The 23,633-nt window shown below is 41.4% G+C and overlaps 3 pseudogenes; 1 reads left to right on the plus strand and 2 right to left on the minus strand.

The window, feature by feature from the left end:
- The first annotated feature begins 1,681 nt into the window (after nt 1-1,681).
- LOC132281966 (G-type lectin S-receptor-like serine/threonine-protein kinase LECRK3) lies at nt 1,682-10,788 on the plus strand (annotated as a pseudogene).
- A 3,902-nt stretch (nt 10,789-14,690) lies between these two features.
- On the minus strand, nt 14,691-20,477 carry LOC132284890 (G-type lectin S-receptor-like serine/threonine-protein kinase LECRK3; annotated as a pseudogene).
- A 155-nt stretch (nt 20,478-20,632) lies between these two features.
- LOC132281969 (G-type lectin S-receptor-like serine/threonine-protein kinase LECRK1) lies at nt 20,633-23,223 on the minus strand (annotated as a pseudogene).
- Between the last annotated feature and the right edge of the window lie 410 nt (nt 23,224-23,633).

Genomic DNA, 23,633 nt, shown 5'->3' on the forward strand with positions numbered 1-23,633 from the left:
ACCTAACTGCCCAATACTTCGCACACAAGGCAAAGGAAAAGTTATATTCATTGTTGAGGCATGTAATGTGGTTGAATCTATAGATTCCTGGTGCATAGATTCTGGAGCCACTAATCATGTTTGCAATTCATTGCAGGGATTCCAGGAGTCCAGAAGCCTCAATGAAGGAGAGATATACTTGCATATGGGATCTAATGCCAAGGTGGAAGCTAAAGCAGTGGGAGTGGTTCATATGCAGTTTGATAGTGAGAGGAGTCTTATTTTAGAAGATTGTCTTTATGCGCCAAATGTTAGGCACAATTTAATTTCAGTTTCTTCGTTGGTTTGCAAAAATTATATTTTTACTTTTGGAAAAAATGTTTTAATTAAATTAAATGGTTGTGTTATAACTTCTGGTGCATTGAAAGATAATCTATATGTTTTAACTCCTAGCTCATATCAAATGCAAAATTATGAATTAAATGCAACTTCATCTAGATTGAATGTTAAAAGAAAAGCAGTTTCTCCAAACTCATTGTATCATTGGCATCTACGATTGGGTCACATCAATCAAAATAGGATTCAAAGGTTGGTTAAAGAAGGTTTATTACCTTGTGAGGTAGAGGAGCCTATGTCAACTTGTGAATCATGTATTGAAGGAAAGATGACTCGAAGGGCTTATTCAGCCAAAGGAAATAGAGCCAAAGAACAATTAGAGTTGGTGCACATAGACGTGTGTGGTCCCATGAACACCCAAGCGAGATGAGGGTTTGAGTACTTCATCACTTTCATTGATGATTATTCACGTTTTGGATATATTTACCTAATGCGACACAAGTCAGAAGCTTATGGAAAATTCCGTGAGTTTCAGGCGGAAGTGGAGCGTAGATTAGGTAAACTTATCAAAACACTTCGATCTGATCGAGGAGGTGAATACCTTTTGGGGGAGTTCAAGGATCATATGGTCAATGAGGGTATTGTGCGCCAGTTATCCGCACCTGACTGCCCTCAACAGAATGGAGTGGCAGAAAGGAGAAACAGAACTTTACTTAACATGGTTAGATCTATGATGAGTTTTGCTACATTACCTCTATCATTTTGGGGATTAGCTTTAGAATCAGCGATGTATATTTTGAACTGTGTTCCATCCAAGTCTGTTTCAGGAACGCCATATGAGCTGTGGTTTGGACGTAAACCTAGTTTAAATCACATGCATATATGGGGGTGTCCAGCACACGTGCGAAAGAAACAGACAGACAAGTTGGAAGCAAGATCAGATGCATGCTTGTTTGTTGGCTATCCTAAGGGCACTAGAGGTGGATTATTTTATGATCCCAGGGACAATAAGGTTATTGTCAGCACTCATGCTGTTTACCTGGAGGAGGATTATATTATGAACTACAGACCTAGTAGCCAGATAGTGTTAGAGGAGATGGTTGGCACGTCAGATATACCCCCTGTGGACACACCTAATATAAATACTGAGAATGATGAGACACAAGAAGTCCCTGTTGAATTACCATCATCTAGTACATCGATTCCTGCACCGGTCCTTCGGCGTAGTGGGAGGACTATCATCCAACCCGAAAAACTCACACTTTTGGGTGAGGTCTATGAGGCCGTCCTCGATAAGCATGAGTCGGACCCAGTAAGCTATGCGGAAGCATTGACCGATATAGATGCGAATCGTTGGAAAGATGCCATGAAATCAGAGTTGGAATCGATGTATTCTAACAAAGTCTGGGATGTTGTAGAACTTCTTAGTGGGGTTCAGCCCATTGGTTGTAAGTGGATCTACAAACGAAAGAGAGGAATGGATGGGAATGTTGAGACATTCAAAGCTAGACTGGTTGCCAAAGATTTCACTCAACGTGAAGGTATTGATTATGAGGATACATTCTCACCAGTTGCAATGCTTAAATCTATTCGCATTCTTTTGGCCATTAGTGCTTATTATGACTATGAGATATGGCAGATGGATGTTAAGACGGCATTTTTAAATGGCCATCTTGAACAAGACATCTACATGAGGCAACCAGACGGTTTCGTGGTTAAAGGTCGTGAGGACTGTGTATGTAAGTTGAATAGGTCTATTTATGGACTTAAGCAAGCTTCACGCACATGGAACATTTGTTTTGATCAGGCAATCAAATTATTTGGCTTTGAACAAAACGTGTTTGAACCTTGCGTTTACAAGAAAAAACAGGGTAATGTCATCATGATTCTCGTTTTATATGTTGATGACATCTTACTCATTGGTAATGATGTAGAGGCATTGTCATCAGTTAAAAGGTGGTTGTTCAATAAATTTGAGATGAAAGATCTTGGAAAAGCAAGCTATATTCTTGGGATCAAGCTTATGCGAGATCGGGTTAAAAAGAAAATAGGCTTGTCTCAAGAGTCTTACATTGACAAAGTTCTGATCAGGTTTGGAATGGAAAACTCTAAGAAAGGGTTTTTGCCATTTAGACATGGGTTGGCTCTTTCTAATGACCAGTCTCCCAAGACTGATAAGGAAATTGAGCAAATGAGGCGGGTACCATACGCTTCGGCAGTTGGTAGTCTCATGTATGCCATGGTCTGTACCAGACCGGACATCTGCTACTCTGTAGGGATTGTCAGTAGATATCAGTCTAATCCTAGACTTGATCATTGGTCAGCTGTGAAGAATATATTAAAATACCTTAGAAGAACATGGAGGTGATGATTTGGTTCCAGTCGGATATACGGATTCTGATTTTCAATCAGATCCTGATGCCAGGAGATCTACATCTGGATATGTGTTCAAGTTCAATAGAGGGGCAGTTAGTTGGAAGAGTGTCAAGCAGGGTTGTACTGCTGACTCAACCATGGAAGCAGAATACATTGCAGCCTCTGAGGCAGCAAAAGAAGCTGTTTGGTTGAGAAACTTTCTAATTGAATTGGAGGTTGTGGAGCACATAGATCGGCCTATAACGCTTCATTGCGACAATAGTGCAACTATAACCCAAACCAAGGACCCAAAATTTCATAAAGGAACAAGACACATTCAGAGGAAACATCATATGGTTCCTAATATAGTAAAGCGAGGAGATATACTTGTGGCTAAGATTGCATCGGAACATAACCTTGCTAATCCATTCACAAAGGCTTTACCGATCAAGATGTTTGATCGTCATATGGAGAACATGGGAGTTAGATGTGATTCGAATTGGCTATAAGTGCAAGTGGGAGCTGTTAGGATATGTGTGCCTTAGCATAGCAAATTCTAATTTTGGATTGTAAAAGTCATGGTTTCTTATTTAGATATTATTATTAAAGCATTATACAATTAGTGAATGGAATGTATTATTTTTCGATTCTTTATGGAATTGATGGTGTCTGCTTGATTACAAAATATATTTATATATGTATGTAATGGCAATTAATACTATGATATAAATTAGTAATCATAAATGGTTTAAAGTCGGTAATTATGGATGGACATTTAATTAGTTAAGACTTAAACCGAGTCCACGATAGATTGAGATATATTGCGAGAGCTGTCATATGCAATTGCTCTCTATCACAGTCATGGCTTTTGACTCTCAAGTATGAGAGAAGTATTGACTCTTTTATTAATTATTAATTACTTTGATTTGTTCGGCGGATACCTCGGGATCCTTAGATCGACACTTTGGGTAGTTATGTAATTAATAATTAGAGGTTTATATTCTCAATATTTGCATCAGTGCTATTTTTATTTATTTTGTTTTGATTATGGTTGATCACAAATTAAATTCGAAGGCCTTCGTATGTTTTAGACAAATGTTTTATATATATATTTATTTAATAAATTATTATTATTTTTTGTCAAATAAATATTTTATTGTGATCGAGCCGGAAATAATCAAAGGTAACAAAATAATTATATTAATTATGTTGTCGGATTGATGGCTTTAATTATTGGATAAATAATTAAGCATAGAGGGGTCAAAGTGCAACATTGACTTAGAGGTTATTTACTATTTAATTGGAGTGCAATTAATTTCTTTTAGTGGAGTAGAAATTAATTTATGAATTAATTGAATTGGGTCCATGGTTTAATGGAACGGACCAATTATTAATTTATAGGAGTCAAGAAAATAGTAAGCCCAAAAGGATTCTCACCAATAGCCCAAGTTGATATTGGAGTCATGTTAGGATTGAGAAAGTTGAATTAGAGATGGAGAATGATTTATTGTTTCCTTATTCTTATTTTTATTTTGCCTACATATACATGAGTTCATGTATATTTTAGGTGTGACTTGGAGAACAAGAAAAAGAAATACACTTTCTCTCTCTAGATTTTAGGGTTTTGTTTTCTCTTCTAAAGGAGGCTACCACCAGCCTAGATTCCAAGGTCATTCATCAAGGCATATTGGTGATTCCTAAAGGGAAGATAATAATCGAACGGAAGGAGAAAGGATTTTGCTAAAGGGATCTACAATAAGTGAGAACATTCACTTTAGAGGAAAGTTCAAAAGGTTTACTCAGACCTTTGATGTAAGTATTCAATCTGTTTATTGAATTATGCATCATCTTTTATTTATCTTTGCATAAAACTTGTCTCTGTGTGATGAATCAAGATCCGTGATTGCAAATCCCTCAAAAGTTTTAAAAACTTGCACGTTTCCCAACAATTTCCCAATAGAATAATATCCAAATTCCAAACAATAGTATATGCCAATTCTACCATTAATGAAGGAATGATGACCAAGCTCGATTTTCTTGAAGGCGGCCGCAATAAGCAGCCGACATCCCTCCCACACGCAGTCAAAATCACTATTCAGAGTTCTAAAAAACTTCTAGGTAGTTTTGGCTTGACATTTCAACACCAATCATTCATCACAATTATTTAAAAACTTGCACGTTTCCCAACAATTTCCCAATAGAATAATATCCAAATTCCAAACAATAGTATATGCCAATTCTACCATTAATGAAGGAATGATGACCAAGCTCGATTTTCTTGAAGGCGGCCGCAATAAGCAGCCGACATCCCTCCCACACGCAGTCAAAATCACTATTCAGAGTTCTAAAAAACTTCTAGGTAGTTTTGGCTTGACATTTCAACACCAATCATTCATCATAATTATTGAATCTGGAATTTCGGCGACTTTTCTTTATATGTGGGCATGTTGCATATATTTATTGGACCCTTCAGATGCATGAACCATATTCCACGGGAGTGAAGATTTATGTATTATAATGTCAACTGTAGAATACCAAACTTTCTCAGTAGAAAATAATAGAAAATTTTCTATATCACTTGACTGCATAGACATTTATGACTTTGTCCCATACACTTTTCAGTCTAAGGATTCGTTTGAAACATGACCCTAAATTCGTATTATAGAAGTATAGAAAAGAAAAAAGATGGTTAATTGCTATCTTCTTGTTTCTTCTTCTCTCAGGTTTGCATACAACATTAACTCAACAAAGACAATCCAATATAAGCTTAGGTTCTTCACTAACACCCACCAGTACTAACTCTTCTTGGCTATCCGGTTCCGGTGTATACGCCTACGGCCTTTACAAGGAAACCAATGGCTATGCGGTTGGCATATTTATGGCTGGACTTCCTGAAAAGACTGTGGTCTAGACTGCCAAAAGAGACGACCCCCAGCGGGTAGTCCCCAGCAATACCACTTTGCTCTTGTCTAGCGATGGACGATTATTCTTGCAGCCAACACAAGGCCAAGACATATCTATAGCTACCTTTGACCAATCTGCTTCTTCGGCTTCCATGCTTGATACCGGCAATTTTGTGTTCTATAACTCCGATCAACAGATCATATGGCAGAGCTTTGAGCACCCAACAGACACACTTTTATCCAGTCAGCACCTCTCACCCGGGGCAGAACTGTTCTCTAGTGCTTCGGCTACTAACCACTCAAAGGGGATATTTCGTCTCAAGATGCAAGATGACGGGCACCTTGTGCAATACCCAGTTGACTCTCCGGACACAGCCCTTTACTCTTACTGGTCGTCTGGCATAAATGGAGTAGGAAACAATGTGACCCTCAATCTCGATGATGATGGTTATCTCTACTTTCTAAATTCAAGTTCCATCCTAAAAAACCTAACAACAGGAGGATATCCTAAAGAAGGAATGATGTATCTGATGAGAAATGATGTGGATGGTCTCTTCCGGGTTTATTCACACAGCTCAGATCAAAAAGGTAACTGGTCAGTTCTATAGCAGTCTTCAAACGATAAGTGTGATCCTAAACATCTATGTGGCCTTAATGGGTTTTGTGTTTTAAAGGATAAGAGAGCTGATTGTAGATGTCTTCCAGGATTCGATTTTGTTGATCCAGGCAAGTGGATTTTAGGCTGCGAGAGGAATTTCACAGCACCAAGTTGCAAAGACAAGGAAGCGAATACTGAGTACGCAATGATGCCATTACCCAACACCTGGTGGGAAGATAGTCAATACTTGGCGTTATTATCAGTGCCAATCGCAAAAGATTGTGAAAAAACGTGTTTTGAGGATTGTAACTGTGAGGCTGCACTATACAAGGATGGTGTATGCAGAAAGCAGAGGCTTCCTCTGAGATATGGAAAAAGATTGCTGAGTGAATCAACAATTGCTTCATCAAGGTGGGAACATCTAAACCCATCATGAATGAAGTCCAGTTGACAAACCTAAAAAAAGCAAGAAAGAGTTAAGATTGGACATTCTGATCATCAGTATTTTGCTTGTAGCTTTGGCATTTGTTGTGTTTGTAATTTTTGGAGTTCTTATATACTACAGAAATCGTGTGTGGGCATATAAGAAGATCTTCGAGCAAGGGAATGTTGAATTGGGTGAGGATGTTGCTCCAAGAGCATACACTTATGCAGAACTCGAGCAAGTAACAAATGGTTTCAACAAAGAGTTGGGTAGTGGATCTTTTGGGAAGGTCTATAAAGGTACTGTGTTGTCTACTCAGAAAATGGTGGCTGTGAAGAGACTCGATAAAGTTTTAGCAGAAGGGGAAATGGAATTTCAAACTGAGGTGAAAATGATTTGGAGAACCCATCACCAGAATCTTGTCCGGCTGCTTGGTTACTGCATTGATGGGCCTAAGAGGCTTCTGGTGTATGAATACTTGAGCAATGGGTCACTGGCAGATATACTGTTCTTGCCTGAAAATCGGCCAAGTTGGGATGAAAGAAATGCAATTGCTCTTGACATTGCTAGAGGCATTCTTTATCTGCACGAAGAGTGTGAAATGCAGATCATCCATTGTGACATCAAACCTCAAAACATACTGGTTAATGAGCACAAGCATGTAAAAATTTCTGACTTTGGATTAGCAAAGCTCCTAAAGCCTGACGAGACTAGGACCTTTACCCGGATTAGAGGAACAAAGGATAATGTCGCGCCTGAGTGGCATCGAAAACTACCCGTGACAGTTAAAATAGATGTTTACAGCTTTGGAATTGTGTTGTTTGAGATCGTATGTTGCCGGAGGAATGTGGATTGGAGCCTTCCAGAGGATGATGCCATTCTTAAAGAATGGGTTTATGATTGTTTCAACACCGGTGAGATAGGTAAAGTTGTGGGTGACGAGGAGATTGACAATCGAAAATTGGAGGGAACGATTAAAGTAGGCTTATGGTGCATCCAAGATGAGCCATCTGTCACGCCCCGCCTATGGAGGTTGTACCACGCAGGCGACACGCAGACGCTGAGGAGGACGCTGCATGGCAACTGCATGGCAAGTGGAGTTTCTAGAGTCTTCCGGAGTAGTCTAGAGTTGTATGGAAGATTCTAGATATGTGTAGTATATTCTAGAAGTGTGTGGAAGGTTCTAGAATTCTCCAGAATTGTGTGGAATAGTATGGAGGGTTCTAGAATGTTGTAGATATGTATGGAGATGTGTAGAAGGTGGAAGAAGATTCTAGAGAATCAATCTCCACCGTTGGTTAGAATGCATCATAGCCATCCATTAGGGATGGGGATGCCTATAAATAGGAGTAGGACTTCATTTTGCAACCAAGAAGTCCTAGAGTGAGTCTTGAGAGCCTTGTAGAGAGCTTGAGTGTTAGCCTTGTACAAAGCATTCTTTGAAGTAATAGAAGTGTTCTTTCCTTGCCAACTTAAGTGCCTTAGTGTGTGTGAGTGTGCAAGCCAAGTGAGGAGAGGGCGAGGGCAACTACAACACTAGTAAGCGCACGAGGGGAGTGTGTTGGCTAAGGTGTGCACGGGAGTTAGGCTGACCAAGTACTTGCGAAAGTGAAAACAACGTCTTGGTGCCGCACGGGAGTAGCTAGAGTGGTGCTGAAACTCTAAGCCCGTGACAGTTGGTATCAGAGCAGGTTCGCCAAGGGAGCTTTGTTGGAATAGACATGGCTAGCGGAGGAGATCACCAAGTCCACATCTTAGAGCAGAGCTTGGAGGAGAAGTTTGCCACACACTTGGTCTACACGGAGACCAAGTTTAATAGGCTCGAGAGAAGGATGGCGAAGCTCTACGAGCTGATTGATGGCATCGCTAACAAGGCGCAAGAGAAAGAAAGGGACTTGCATGATCGGGTAGACGACTTGTGCATGGAGATTGCCGAGTGTAAGAAGGAGTTCTCCCAGGCGCGGGAGGTCGTGGTAGCCCAGGAAGAAGAAGGCGCCTGAGCCCAAGGAGTACGATGGGGCAAGGAATGCGCGCTAGATTGACAACTTCTTCTGGCACATGGAGCGGTACTTCGAGTGCATGGAGATCGAGGATGATGAGGAGAAGGTGCAGACAGACACTATGTACCTCACGGACACTGCCGCTCTATGGTGGAGGCAGCGCTTCACTGGTAGAGGCGCAAGAGCAGTTGACACATGGGAGGAGTTCAAGAGGCAGTTCTACCTTGAGTGCGTTGAGGACCTGACCATGATCAACCTAAGGCGCCTGAAGCAGAAGGGCAGCATAAGGGAGTATGTGAAGGAGTACTCCAATTTGATGCTAGAGATCCCAGAGATGCCGGAGCGGCAACGCGTGTGCTTATTCATAGATGGGTTGCAGTCTTGGGTGGCCACGGAGCTAAGGAGGAGGGAGCCTAGAGACTTGGCATCCGCAATGGCTATAGCGGAGCGCCTCAAAGACTTTAGGCGGGATGACAAGAGGGCCACATCTCCCAGGAGGGACCCCGGCAAAGGTGGGGGAGACCGGCGCTTCAAGAAACGGGGCTCGCCCCAAGTCTAGTGATGATGAGCACAGCGATGAGGAGAGACGCCCACGCTATGATAAGGGCAAGGATCATGGAGAGAGGTCCAAGGCTAGTGGAAAATGGAAGCGCCGCGATAAGGGCAAGTGGGAGCCGAAGTGCTACTTGTGCGAAGGGCCGCACATATTGCGACACTGCCCCAACAAGAAGACCATGAGTGCCCTTGTGAAAGATAAGGGCAAGGGCAAGGTGGACGATACAGGCAGCGACGAAGACAGGTGCATGGGGGCAATGCAGATGCTGAGTAGCATGGCTCATGACACCAAGAAGAAGGGCAAGACGAAGAAAGTAGCTGGGGTGCACTATGTGGATGCGCAGGTTGGTGGCAAAGCCGTGCAAGCGTTGGTGGACACGGGCGCCACACACAACTTCATTACCCCAGAGGAGGCGCAATGACTTGGCTTGGAGATGCGCAAGACGGAGGGATGGATCAAGGCCGTCAACTCCGAGGAGGCACGCGTAAGTAGAGTGTGCAAGGAGATGGAGCTATGCATGCAAGGATGGAAGGGCAAGGCCGACTTCCAGGTTGCGGAGATGGACGACCATGACATGGTGCTGGGGCTGGAGTTCATGGACAGGAACAACGCCGCGCCACTACCATGCCTTGGTGCGTTAATGATACTTGGAGGTGAAGAAGGCAAGGCCGCATGCATGGTGCAGCTCGTGGGCAGGAAGGAGAGTCCAGAGGTGGCAGTCAACACGATGGAGCTCGTGAGGACCTCACATCTCCCAAAGGGCGCTCGTACGTTTGGGCCAAGGCCATATGCGCAAGTGCTGATGACCTGCGAGAGGCTGGGTCAGCTGAAGAAACCGTAACGAGGGCGTCACGGAAATGGGTGGGGGAGAATGTCACGCCCCGCCTATGGAGGTTGTACCACGCAGGCGACACGCAGACGCTGAGGAGGACGCTGCATGGCAACTGCATGGCAAGTGGAGTTTCTAGAGTCTTCCGGAGTAGTCTAGAGTTGTGTGGAAGATTCTAGATATGTGTAGTATATTCTAGAAGTGTGTGGAAGGTTCTAGAATTCTCCAGAATTGTGTGGAGTAGTATAGAGGATTCTAGAATGTTGTAGATATGTATGGAGATGTGTAGAAGGTGGAAGAAGATTCTAGAGAATCAATCTCCACCGTTGGTTAGAATGCATCCTAACCATCCATTAGGGATGGGGATGCCTATAAATAAGAGTAGGACTTCATTTTGCAACCAAGAAGTCCTAGAGTGAGTCTTGAGAGCCTTGTAGAGAGCTTGAGTGTTAGCCTTGTACAAAGCATTCTTTGAAGTAATAGAAGTGTTCTTTCCTTGCCAACTTAAATGTCTTAGTGTGTGTGAGTGTGCAAGCCAAGTGAGGAGAGGGCGAGGGCAACTACAACACTAGTAAGCGCACGAGGGGAGTGTGTTGGCTAAGGTGTGCACGGGAGTTAGGCTGACCAAGTACTTGCGAGAGTGAAAGTAACGTCTTGGTGCCGCACGGGAGTAGCTAGAGTGATGCTGAAACTCTAAACCCGTGACACATCGCTCCGCCCTTCAATGAAGAAAGTTTTATTGATGCTGGAAGGAACTGTAGACATCCCAGTACCTCCCATTCCCGCTTCTTTCCTACATGCCATATAGTTTCAATTATTAGTTGCTCTTTGTTTTTCCTTGATCTAGGTTTTGTTGCATTTGTCTATGACCTGATCTTTTAATAATTTTGTATAAAGATTTGATTGATTGTTTAGAAAAATAATGTGTGTAGCTCCTGTTAATGCTAAATGAAATAAGATTTTTGCCTGCTTTTATGTAAGGATCAAATATAAATATATCATAAATTATTATTTTTATACATGTGAGATAGAGGAATATTGATTTACACGGGGAGTGGGAGACAAATAGATCCACCAAAACTACTATGGAATGAAATATTTAGAAGTGGTTTCAAAAAATAAAATTTAAAAGAAGATATGACATGATAAAAATAAAAAAAAATAAAAAAAAATTTCATGTGACCCACCTCATGCATGATAATAATAAAGATGATGATACTTATTCACCAAATAATAAGTCATAATATTGTAATTTTAAATTCACAAGGGGTAATACAAACAATAGTTGTAATACCATCAAAAGTAGTCATCTATTAATAAAAGACTAGACAAGAAAAAAAGATTAAATGATGTAATATATAATAACAAATTAATATGACGGTATTCAAATAGTATTGATCTACAAAGTCACTTCTAAACCCGTACAAGTAATCTAAGTATAAATAAACATGTAGTCTAAGTCTAAACTTCTAGATGTCCCTAGTCATTATTAATCTTTCTTATTAAAGGAATGGTTAAACTATCTCCTTCTAGGACCTAGTCCTAACTCCTTACACCTTCTTAGATGCTAAACAATGGAAGATATTGGAGATTCACAGAACTCCAAGTCTCCTTACTCCCCCCTGTCTTGGGCTGATTTTTAGTTGGTGTACCAATTCACAGCATTGGGCCGATATAAGTTTGATCCACTTTAATGGGCGTACATGTAGTTCAGGGTGAAGGCCCATATTTTCCCCATTTCGATTACACAATGAATGGTGGAACAGTAAGTAGAGCTCAACTTGATGAACTTGGTTCAAAGGATTCACAAAGTGATAGACATAAAGTACCCAACAATTTGGTTTTATCTTAAACTCTACATCCACAAATGTAGTCAATGAAATTATTTTCCAGGAGGAAGGTTACATGATGGCCTCAAACATTAACCCTTCCAAATAAGACTAGATTTGTTCAATCGAAATTTTCAATCATCATTATAAATGGTTGTAGTTTGGTGGTACTTGTTCACCTCTTTTATAAGAACAAATTTTATATATAAGGGCCGGCTTGATTTTTCACTCAGAAAATTATACAAAAACTTTGCTTGGTTTAATTTTGTAAAAACTTAGTTATAAAAAGACTTGCTTTCATATAAATATGTATGTGATATTGTGGCCCGAATTTGATAACGCGACCTGTTTATGACCCGACGACGAGGAAAATTTTTTGACCCGGTTTTTTACTCAGAAGTCGTGAACCCTAATTAGTCTCTTGTAGCTCAATATATAAGGGCACTTAGGGTTTAGAATGATGCAAGAAAGAAATTCTAAAATTCGTATAGAAACAAAGCAAGGGGTTCCGATAAACTTTCGCCAGATCCTAACCGTGAACGTGCCGAACCACGTATAAATCTTTGCATTCTTTGTGTGGCGTGTTTAATTTTCTATCGTGATTCTTAGTTCAACTTGAATTCATTGCATTTGTCATAACAATGTATTTTATAATTTTCTGAAAATAATTATTATTTTATATGGTAACAAACCAAACAGAGCATCTAGTTAATTGTTCTATTAATTCAATATTGGCCCTTACATGTAACTGTGTTTGGATACTTGAGAATGCTCATAAAATACCCTAAACACCCTCGGTAAAATGGAGGTTGCTTATAAACCCGTACTATGGACCTATCAACCCTCTTGTTGTGTAACCAGAGGTCTTTTTTAACAGAAGTAATGAAAATTTTCAATTACCAAGTTCGAATACAATGTGGGGACCAAAAAAAAAAATAATAATAATAATAATAATAATAATAGTAGTAATTGGATTTATTATCCATCATCCACTTGAATAAGTCTTCCACAGCTAGCATCAAAACTACTTAATTGAATGCAGAGACTCAGGTCTCAGACCTGCACTTTTTTCTCTGAGATAGTTATCCAAGTGGTTAAATATCTCAATTATCAAAATAGTTGAATCCTTAATGATGAGATTTGGCTTCTTTTTTTTTAGGGTGACTGACACGGGATTGATCTCCCAGATAATAGACATTTTATCAATAAATCAGTTTTCATTTGGGACCGATTAGAACACTAAATCTTCGTGTGTACTTTAAAAATCACAAGTAAAGTCATATTTGGTTTTATTTCCCGGAACAAAATTATCTTCTATAGAACAACGATCCTGTTCTGTTCAATTAGTAAAGTACATTACATTTTTATAACGTAATTCAGTGAACAGTGGTGCACTGTCCTATTTGGTTACAGTAATTTCCAAGTGAAAATTCAATATTTTCAATCCAATCTAATCAAACCTACTATTGTCTTGTACTCCGTAATTATTTTCCGCAAGGAACCAAAAATTCTTGATAGATAGTGATTGGACTGGACAGGTTTGAAGGACAGCTTTTGTATATTAAAGTAGTTGTTGAAGTGTCATTTCCTAATAATCATTTTTTAACTCTGCAATGTTTATTTATTTGGCCAACTGAAAGTGAAAACCATCCAAATTTCCAATACAGATCATTATATACAAAACCCATCATTCTATCTATAATCAGATCCCTCTTTTTCTTGGGGTGGTTTCCTTGATTTTCTAGGGCTTTCCAACTGCAAAGAGAAGAGATCATGAGCAATAATTTTCTTTTTGCTAGTTAGAAACTTCAAAATATTCAATTTCAATGCTGATTTTTTTATTTTTAATTTTTATAATTAGATGATGAAACACTCAAATTTAATCTCATTGTCCTCTAAAACCAGTTTTTAAAGAGTTATAAAAGATTGTTCCAATTTATATTTTTAGCCAATTTTTCAGAAACAGCAATCAAACAACTTTTTGTACCCATTAAATATGCTCCTACATTTTAGGTTGAAATTAACATTAAGTTAAATATTAACCGCAAAATAAGTCTGTGACTTGACTTCTTCTTTAGTTTTAGTAGCAAAGACAACAAATTATCAGTGTGATTTTTTTCTTTACCTATTTTGAATATAAAAAAACGACATGTGTCATCTTATCATCGTGTCATATCAATGTTGTGAAGGAAGTTTTTCACTCACCGGGTAAAGTATTGGTTTTTTAGCAAAAATTACTCTCTCCCCCCTTTTCTTTTCTTTTCTTTTCTTTTTTCTCCTTACCAAACAAACAACAGTTGAAACACTCAGAACAACCTTACACCAGCAAGTAAACAAAAGACCAAACTGCTACTCCATGCCACACAAGTAACAAGCAAGAAATCAGCACTATCCCACGAGTAGAAATGGAAACAGAACTGAGTAATCTTTAGCTAAAATTATGATGGGACTAATCTCAACTTATAATTTTTTTTTCCCCGTAAAAAAAAAAAAAAAAAAAAAAAAAAAAAAAAAAAAATCTAAATTGTCAAGATGTACACAAAGTTGTAGAACAAAGTAAACAAACTCAAATTTTCTAACACCGTGATATAGTAGAACTATTTCATTCCCACCCAATTCATCTGATGGAACAACATCAAGTTAGCTCATTAAAAGTTTTCATACATTTGATCATGGAATTCTTTTTCACAAGTATTACTTTCCTACATCTCGACTCTTATCATATTTGATACAAGAAGAAGTGGGATTTTTAAATATCATCTTTCTACCCTATAGAAATTGAATATCATCAAGTAATAGTTCTGTTATCATCCAGAATATTCACAAAAGGGCATGCATTTACAAATTAAGAACATTAACCCACAAATATTTTATCTAATACTTGATGCAATATATTTTCAGTAGCATTATTATTTATTACAAAGCAACTTTGCATGCTTTTAGTTTTATATCAAAAGAAGGAAATTGCATATAACATTAGAAAATTGTATAAAAGCAACAATTATTTTCCTTCAGAATAGGAGTTTACATGGAGGTGCCTGTTGGACATGGAGGTATTGCAACATCGGTAATACCTTCCAGCATCAAGACTACACTCTTCATGGAAGGACGAAGGGCTGGTTCATCTTGAATGCACCAAAGTCCCACTTTAACCATGTTTTCTAAGATCTCCTTATTAACTTCTTCACTACCCACAAGGTTGTTCAATTCTCTAGCAACAAAGCACTTATAGACCCAAGATGAAAGAACAATCTCCTCTGGTTCTGATGCATTGATCTCCAAGTTCTTTCTACAACAAACGATTTCCAGGAGAGCCATCCCGTAGCTGTAGATGTCAGCTTTTACCGATATTGGGGTGTTTCTCTGCCATTCTGGTGCTGTGTACCCCCTAGTCCCTCTGGCTCCTGTAAAGGTCCTAGTTTGATCAGGCATCAACAACTTTGCCAACCCAAAATCGGAGATTTTAGCAGTCCAAAAATCATCCATCAGAATATTTTGAGGCTTTATATAGCAATGAATGATGGGTGCATCACACTCTTCGTGTAGATACAAGATTCCCCTTGCAACATCTAGTGCAATTCTCGCTCTGTCATTCCAATCCGGGCGTGTTTTAGCTCTGAAAAGAAGGTCTGCAAGTGAGCCATTTGTCACGGGCTTAGAGTTTCAGTACCACTCTAGCTGCTCCCGTGCGGCACCAAGACGTTGCTTTCACTCTCGCAAGTACTTGGTCAGCCTAACTCCCGTGCACACCTTAGCCAACACACTCCCCTCGTGCGCTTACTAGTGTTGTAGTTGCCCTCGCCCTCTCCTCACTTGGCTTGCACACTCACACACACTAAGGCACTTAAGTTGGCAAGGAAAGAACACTTCTATTACTTCAAAGAATGCTTTGTACAAGGCTAGCACTCAAGCTCTCTACAAGGCTCTCAAGACTTACTCTAGGACTTGTTCCCTACAAAATGAAGTCCTACCTCTATTTATAGGCATCCCCATCCCTAATGGACGGCTAGGATGCATTCTAACCAACGGTGGAGATTGATTATCTAGAATCTTCTCCCACCTTCTTTCACAATTCCATACTTATCTACTAGTATCTACAATATTCTAGAATTCTCCATACTACTCCACAAAACTCTGGAGAACTCTAGAACCTTCCACACACTTCTACACATTTCTACACATATCTAGAATCTTCCACATAACTCTAGACTATTCCGGAAGACTCTAGAAACTCCACTTGCCATGCAGTTGCCATGCAGCGTCCTCCTCAGCGTTTGCGTGTCGCCTGCGTGGCACAACCTCCATAGGCGGGGCGTGACATTCTCCCCCACCCATTTCCGTGACGCCCTCGTCACGGTTTCTTCAGCTGACCCAGCCTCTCGCAGGTCATCAGCACTTGCGCATATGTCCTTGGCCCAAACGTACGAGCGCCCTTTGGGAGATGTGAAGTCCTCACGAGCTCCATCGTGTTGACTGCCACCTCTGGACTCTCTTTCCTGCCCACGAGCGGCACCATGCATGCGGCCTTGCCTTCCTCGCCTCCAAGTATCATCAACGCACCAAGGCATGGTAGTGGCGCGGCGTTGTTCCTGTCCATGAACTCCAGCCCCAGCACCATGTCATGGTCGTCCATCTCCGCAACTTGGAAGTCGGCCTTGCCCTTCCATCCTTGCATGCATAGCTCCACCTCTTTGCACACTCTACTCACGCGTGCCTCCTCGGAGTTGACGGCCTTGATCCATCCTTCCGTCTTGCGCATCTCCAAGCCAAGTCGTTGCGCCTCCTCTGGGGTAATGAAGTTGTGTGTAGCGCCCGTGTCTACCAACGCTTGCACGGCTTTGCCACCAACCTGCGCATCCACATAGCGCACCCCAGCTACCTTCTTTGCCTTACCCTTCTTCTTGGTGTCATGCGCCATGCTACTCAGCATCTGCATAGCCCCCATGCACCTATCTTCATCGCTGCCCGCATCATCCACCTTGCCCTTGCCCTTATCCTTCACAAGGGCGCTCATGGTTTTCTTGTTGGGGCAGTGTCGCAATATGTGCGGCCCTTCACACAAGTAGCACTTCGGCTCCCACTTACCCTTATCGCGGCGCTCCCATTTGCCACTAGCCTTGGACCTCTCTCCACGGTCCTTGCCCTTATCATGGCGTGGGCGTCTCTCCTCATCGCTGTGCTCATCATCACTGGACTTGGGCGAGCCCCGTTTCTTGAAGCGCTGGTCTCCCCCACCTTTGCCGTGGTCCCTCCTGGGAGACGTGGCCCTCTTGTCATCGCGCCTAAAGTCTTCAAGGCGCTCCGCTATAGCCATTGCGGATGCCAAGTCTCTAGGCTCCCTCCTTCTCAGCTCTGTGGCTACCCAAGATTGCAGCCCATCAATGAACAAGCACACACGTTGCCGCTCCGGCATCTCTGGGATCTCCAGCATCAAGTTGGAGTACTCCTTCACATACTCCCTTATGCTGCCCTTCTGCTTCAGGCGCCTTAGGTTGATCATGGCGAGGTCCTCAACGCACTCAGGGTAGAACTGCCTCTTGAGCTGCCTCTTGAACTCCTCCCATGTATCAACTGCTCTTGCGCCCCTACCGGTGAAGCGCTGTCTCCACCATAGAGCGGCAGTGTCCGTGAGGTACATAGTGCCTGTCTGCACCTTCTCCTCATCATCCTCGATCTCCATGCACTCGAAGTACCGTTCCATGTGCCAGAAGAAGTTATCAATCTGGCGCGCATTCCTTGCCCCATCGTACTCCTTGGGCTCCGGCGCCTTCTTCTTCCTTGGCTTCACCACGACCTCGCGCGCCTGGGAGAACTCCTTCTTACACTCGGCAATCTCCATGCGCAAGTCGTCTACCTGATCATACAAGTCCCTTTCCTTCTCTCGCGCCTTGTTGGCAATGCCGTCAATCAGCTCGTAGAGTTCCGCCATCTTTCTCTCGAGCCTGTTAAACTTGGTCTCCGTGTAGACCAAGTGTGTGGCAAGCTTCTCCTCCAAGCTCTGCTCTAAGATGTGGACTTGGTGGTCTCCTCCGCTAGCCATGTCTACTCCAACAAAGCTCCCTTGACGAACCTGCTCTGATACCAACTGTCACGGGCTTAGAGTTTCAGTACCACTCTAGCTGCTCCCGTGCGGCACCAAGACGTTGCTTTCACTCTCGCAAGTACTTGGTCAGCCTAACTCCCGTGCACACCTTAGCCAACACACTCCCCTCGTGCGCTTACTAGTGTTGTAGTTGCCCTCGCCCTCTCCTCACTTGGCTTGCACACTCACACACACTAAGGCACTTAAGTTGGCAAGGAAAGAACACTTCTATTACTTCAAAGAATGCTTTGTACAAGGCTAGCACTCAAGCTCTCTACAAGGCTCTCAAGACTTACTCTAGGACTTGTTCCCTACAAAATGAAGTCCTACCTCTATTTATAGGCATCCCCATCCCTAATGGACGGCTAGGATGCATTCTAACCAACGGTGGAGATTGATTATCTAGAATCTTCTCCCACCTTCTTTCACAATTCCATACTTATCTACTAGTATCTACAACATTCTAGAATTCTCCATACTACTCCACAAAACTCTGGAGAACTCTAGAACCTTCCACACACTTCTACACATTTCTACACATATCTAGAATCTTTCACATAACTCTAGACTATTCCGGAAGACTCTAGAAACTCCACTTGCCATGCAGTTGCCATGCAGCGTCCTCCTCAGCGTTTGCGTGTCGCCTGCGTGGCACAACCTCCATAGGCGGGGCGTGACACATTGCTCATATATTCGTAAACCAAAAGTCTTTTAGAGTCCTCAACGCAATAACCAAGCAACCGAACTAAGTTCCTATGATGTGTTCTCCCAATTGCTCGCATCTCCGCTCGAAACTCCCTTTCACCATCCTCCACCATCTTTTCTAGTCTCTTTACTGCAACTAGTTTTTTACCTTTGTATAGAGTCCCCTTGTAAACTGCTCCAAATGAACCCTTTCCTAACTCTTCTTTGAACCCATTGGTTGCTTTTCTGAGTTCATTATAAGAAAATGATCGCAAGATGAGCTCCTCAGTGATGCCTAAGTTTCCATGTTCCAACAGCCTTTTGTACCTTACAACTTGAAATTTATGAATGAAAAAGCCAGAGATTGCAAGGGCAGCACATGAACTTGTAATGAGACCGATTGTTACAATAAGAATTACCATTACTGATTTCTTGCTCGTGATCTTGATTACTGGTGGCTTCACTGGAGGTCTAGTCTCATTCCCCATTTTGATGCTTCTTGTGCCCACCTTCAAGAAAGCCATGGAGAGCTCGGATAGATCTCTTCTAACGTATCTAAGTGGAAGCTCTTGTTTCGTGCAAGTGCCATCCTTAAAAAGCGCTGCACCGCAATGGCAGTCCTCCAAACAAGACTTCCTGCAATCTTCTTGTGACGTCGATGCCCCGGAATAGTAAGGACGGTCCCCCCACATCATATTCTCCATAGAAGTGATGTTATAAAAGGCCATGTTTTCTTTTCCACTTCTGCAACCCTCCCGAGAGAAGTTTCTGTCGCAGCCAAGTGACCTCCGGCTGGGATCAACAAAATCAGTACCAGGAAGACAGAGACACAAAGGCTGGTTGTCATTGAATGTGCAAAAGCTGTTGAAGCCACATAAACTCTTCACCTCGCATGCATTTTTTAATGCCGCCCATTCTATTTTTGATGTCATGGATTCACTGTTCCCATTGTAGGTATGAGAATACAATCGAAAAACACCATCAATATCAAGTGTCGCACGATAAATAATCGTGTATTTGTTGTTGTTGTTGTTGGCTGAAGCCGAGGGTGCAAACAAGATGCTGATTATGCCGTATCGCCACTGTTTACTATAGATAGTTCGCCTGTATAATTGAGATAAAGCTTAGAGCCTGGCAAGTGAGTATCAGAGTTCCAATAAGCATCACCTGGGGTTTCTCCTGTGTTTCCTGGGTACAGAACAAGGTTCCCATCATCCTGCATCTTGAGATGAAAACGCCCTGTTGAGTAACCAGTGTCTGATGAACTAGAGAACAACCCACTTCCTGATGACAATTTTTGACCTCCTACTATGGTGTCAGTAGGATAATCAAAACTTCCCCAAATAACTTGGGAATCCTTGTTGTATAGCACAAAATTTCCAGAATCAAGCATGGAAGCAGAGGAAGCAGACACACTTGCATTCACCAAGAGCTTCTCCTCTCCTTGCTCAGTTTTTAGAATAAGTTTCCCATCCATGGTAAGCTCCAGCTTCGCGTTGGAGGTGATCGGTGGATCGTCTCGATTTGCCATCCATAAAACCGTGTTATTGGCTTTACCCACCAACCAAATCCCAATTAAAAAGCCACTGCCTTGTGAGAAGAATCCAAATTCAAATCGACCAGTAAAAGAGAGCCATGATGTGGGATGAGTTGTGGGGTAAAGTGATGATCCCAAGCTTATCTTGTTCGAATGATTTTGTTGAGCTTCCACAATTACACAAAATAGAAAATTGAGCAAGAAAATAGCAGATACAAAAGCCATTAGAGAGAAGGAGAGGATACAATTGGCCTTGTTTTCACTAATTAAGCTATAGTGTAAAAAAAACACTTGCCAAACCTCAAACTTGTTTTCCAAACATGGGGGTGACTTCTCCTCGGTGTCCGTCCTCACCCAAAAGAAAACGCGTGGATGACTTTTGAAGAAAACATAAATTTCTTTGTCATTTCAGTAGTTAAAAAAACAGAAATATTACCATTGACTTATTCAAGGGGCAAGTCGCACGTCTTTCTTTAAAAGCAGCCACCAACTAAAAGGCAAATATCATTAAATCACATAAGAGACTTTTTAGTCTACTTGATAAATTGTCCTTTTTTTATGCCCAAGTGAAGAGATACTGCATTAAAAAAAAAAAAAAAATAGTATTGTACAAGAAAAAAGAAAGTGAAGGCATAACTAGGGTACATTTCATCGAAATAACTAAATTACATGGTAAACACTTGCACACACATCATGAAACTTAAAAGAGAATTAAGGAGCTGGAGCTGGAGATGGAGGAGCTAATATACTTATTCTTCCTTCCAACATCAAGATTATGTTTTTCATGCAAGGACGCAGATCTGGATCATCCTGAATACACCACAGTCCAACCTTCACAACTCTTTCCAATATCATCAAATCTACCTCTTCATCTTTGACAAGCTTATACAACTCTCCACTCACAAAGCACTTGTATACCCAAGTAGAAAGAGAGATCTCATCTGCAGTTGAAACATTCACCTCTATATTGCGTCTGCAACAGACAATCTCCAACAACACAACCCCAAAGCTGTAAATGTCAGATTTTACTGATATCAAGGCGTTCTTATGCCATTCTGGTGCCGAGTACTCCCTGGTCTCCGTGATTCCATTGATGGTTCCTAATTGATCATTTGGCAGTAAAAGCTTTGCTAACCCAAAATCAGAGATCTTAGCAGACCAAGAATCATCCATAAGTATGTTTTTAGGCTTTATGTCACCGTGAATGATATGGGCCTCACACTCTTCATGTAGATAAAGAATCCCTCTAGCAACATCTAGGATAATCTTCACTCTCTCCCTCCAACAAGGATGCGTCTCAGCCTTAAATAAAAATTCTGCAAGTGAGCCATTGCCCATGTAATCATAAACAAGAAGCTTCTTAGAGCGCTCAATACAAAAACCAAGCAATCGAACCAAATTCCTGTGATGTGTCCGCCCAATTGCGGTCATCTCAGATCGAAATTCCCTTTCTCCCTCTTCCAAAACTTTCTCTAGTCTCTTAACAGCAACAGTTTTGTTGCCCCCAGACAAAGTCCCTTTATAAACTGCTCCATTAGACCCCTTGCCCAACTCTTCCTTGAAGCCATCTGTTGCCTTCTCAAGCTCTTCATAAGAAAAAGACCGCAGAGTAAACTCCTCGGTTGGACCTAAATTCACATTATCTGGCACCGACAGCTTTCTATACCTAGAAACTCGACTTCGGTATGCAAAGAAACTAGCGATTGCAATGAAAAGGCACAAGCACGCAACGGAACCCAAACTAACAGCAAGAATTAAAATCAGGTTTCCCTTTCTTTCAATCACAACAATGGGACTGATTCGATCTGGCGGGGTATGATCTGAAATTTCAGCATTTCCTAAACTGATCGTCTTGAAGAATGCTGTAGCTGAAAAGTTTGAATTCCGCTGACCATATCTGAGTGGAAGCTTAAATTTCTTGCAAAACCCATTCAAATACAGTGACCCCCCACAGTTACAATCTTCAAGACAAACTCTGCCACAATCTTCCTTCTCCTTTGATGATTACACAGAATAAGGATAGTCTCCCCACCTTAGATTTTCTATGGCAGTAATATTATACAGCATCGCTGGATCTTTTCTACTTCTGCAAAGATCCTCACTGAAATTCCTATAGCAACCCAGCAACTTCTTAATGGGGTCAACAAAAACAAAACCAGGATAACAATAGCAATCAGCTTTATTAGTTCCCATGCTTGAGCAGTAACTGTTGAAGCCACAGAAACCAAGGACTTCACACCTATCCTGCAACCCTGACCATTTGATAGACACAATTGAGCTAGTATTGCTCTCAAAGCGGTGTGAATACAACCTAAAAATCCCATCAACATCAATCGTTGCACGATAAATAATTGTATTGTTCTCCTCGCCAGGAGAGGAGCTGTTTACCACAGTGTATATATTCAAACTACCACGACTTAGGTACAGAAGGCCTCCATGGTTCAGATTCAGCTGTACATAATATCCTGAACCAAAAGTCCCAGTCGACCAGTAACTATCATCAGATTCACCAGAACTGTTTGTTGGGTAGGCAGCTAAGTTTCCATCTTCCTGCATACTGAGAAAAAAACGTCCACTTGAGTGGTCTGAGCTTGACACACTAGAAACCAATTTATAGCCAGAGGTTAGATTTTGACCTCCCAATATGGTGTCAGTTGGGAAATCAAAGCTTTCCCAAATAACATAAGAATCATTCTTTTGGAGCACAAAATTTCCAGAGTCAAGCACAGAAGCAGAGACTGCAAGCTCTGGAACATCAGCAATCAGTTGCTCTCTGCCTTGCTCGGTACGAAGAAGCAGCCTACCATCACTAGTGAACTCAATTGTAGCATTTGAGGAGACTGGTGGGTCATCTCGATATGCAGTCCAGACAATTGTGTTTTCTTGCTGTCCAACTAGCCATATTCCAACTGCAAATCCATTGCCTTGTGGGTAGAAACCAAATGCAAATAGGCCAGAAGGTGAGAACCATGAAGTGGGGTGAGTTTTGGGGGAGAGAGATGAGCCCAAACTTATTAAATTGGAAGGATTTTGTTGAGCTCCTACCGTTGCAGAGAGTAGAAAGAATAGCAAGCGAACAACTAGCACAAAGGCCGTGAGAGTGAGAGTTATTAGTTACAGGTTAAGGTTCATATAAAATACTTCTCCCGTTGCAAAGTATGAAAGAGAGAATTTATATGCTAATGAAAACTCCACTTCTAAATGCCATGTAGTCTTAGATTCATTGTATTTTCAAAGGTTCGTTGAACCTACTCTCGTAATTGAACCTAGTTTCGAGGTCAAATGGATGAAATGAAATGAAACGAAACGAAATTTATGTACTAGTTAAAGGTAGAATTTCTAATTGAACCTACTTTCCAAATAGTAAATGGATGAAATGTAAAATTACCCAATTCTGTTTGTAAAGTAAATGTTGAGAGAGGGTGTAGGTATTCCTACAGGCGAAATTAATCCTAAAATTTATGTGTGTAGTATTAAACGCACTTTAATGCAGGCTCATATTTAATCCGAAGTTCAAGTGG

The sequence above is a fragment of the Cornus florida genome, unplaced genomic scaffold (assembly GCF_030987335.1).
Source record: "Cornus florida cultivar Cherokee Brave unplaced genomic scaffold, ASM3098733v1 CherokeeBrave_3.0.0_Hap2_Chr11, whole genome shotgun sequence".
Classification (NCBI taxonomy): Eukaryota; Viridiplantae; Streptophyta; class Magnoliopsida; order Cornales; family Cornaceae; genus Cornus; species Cornus florida.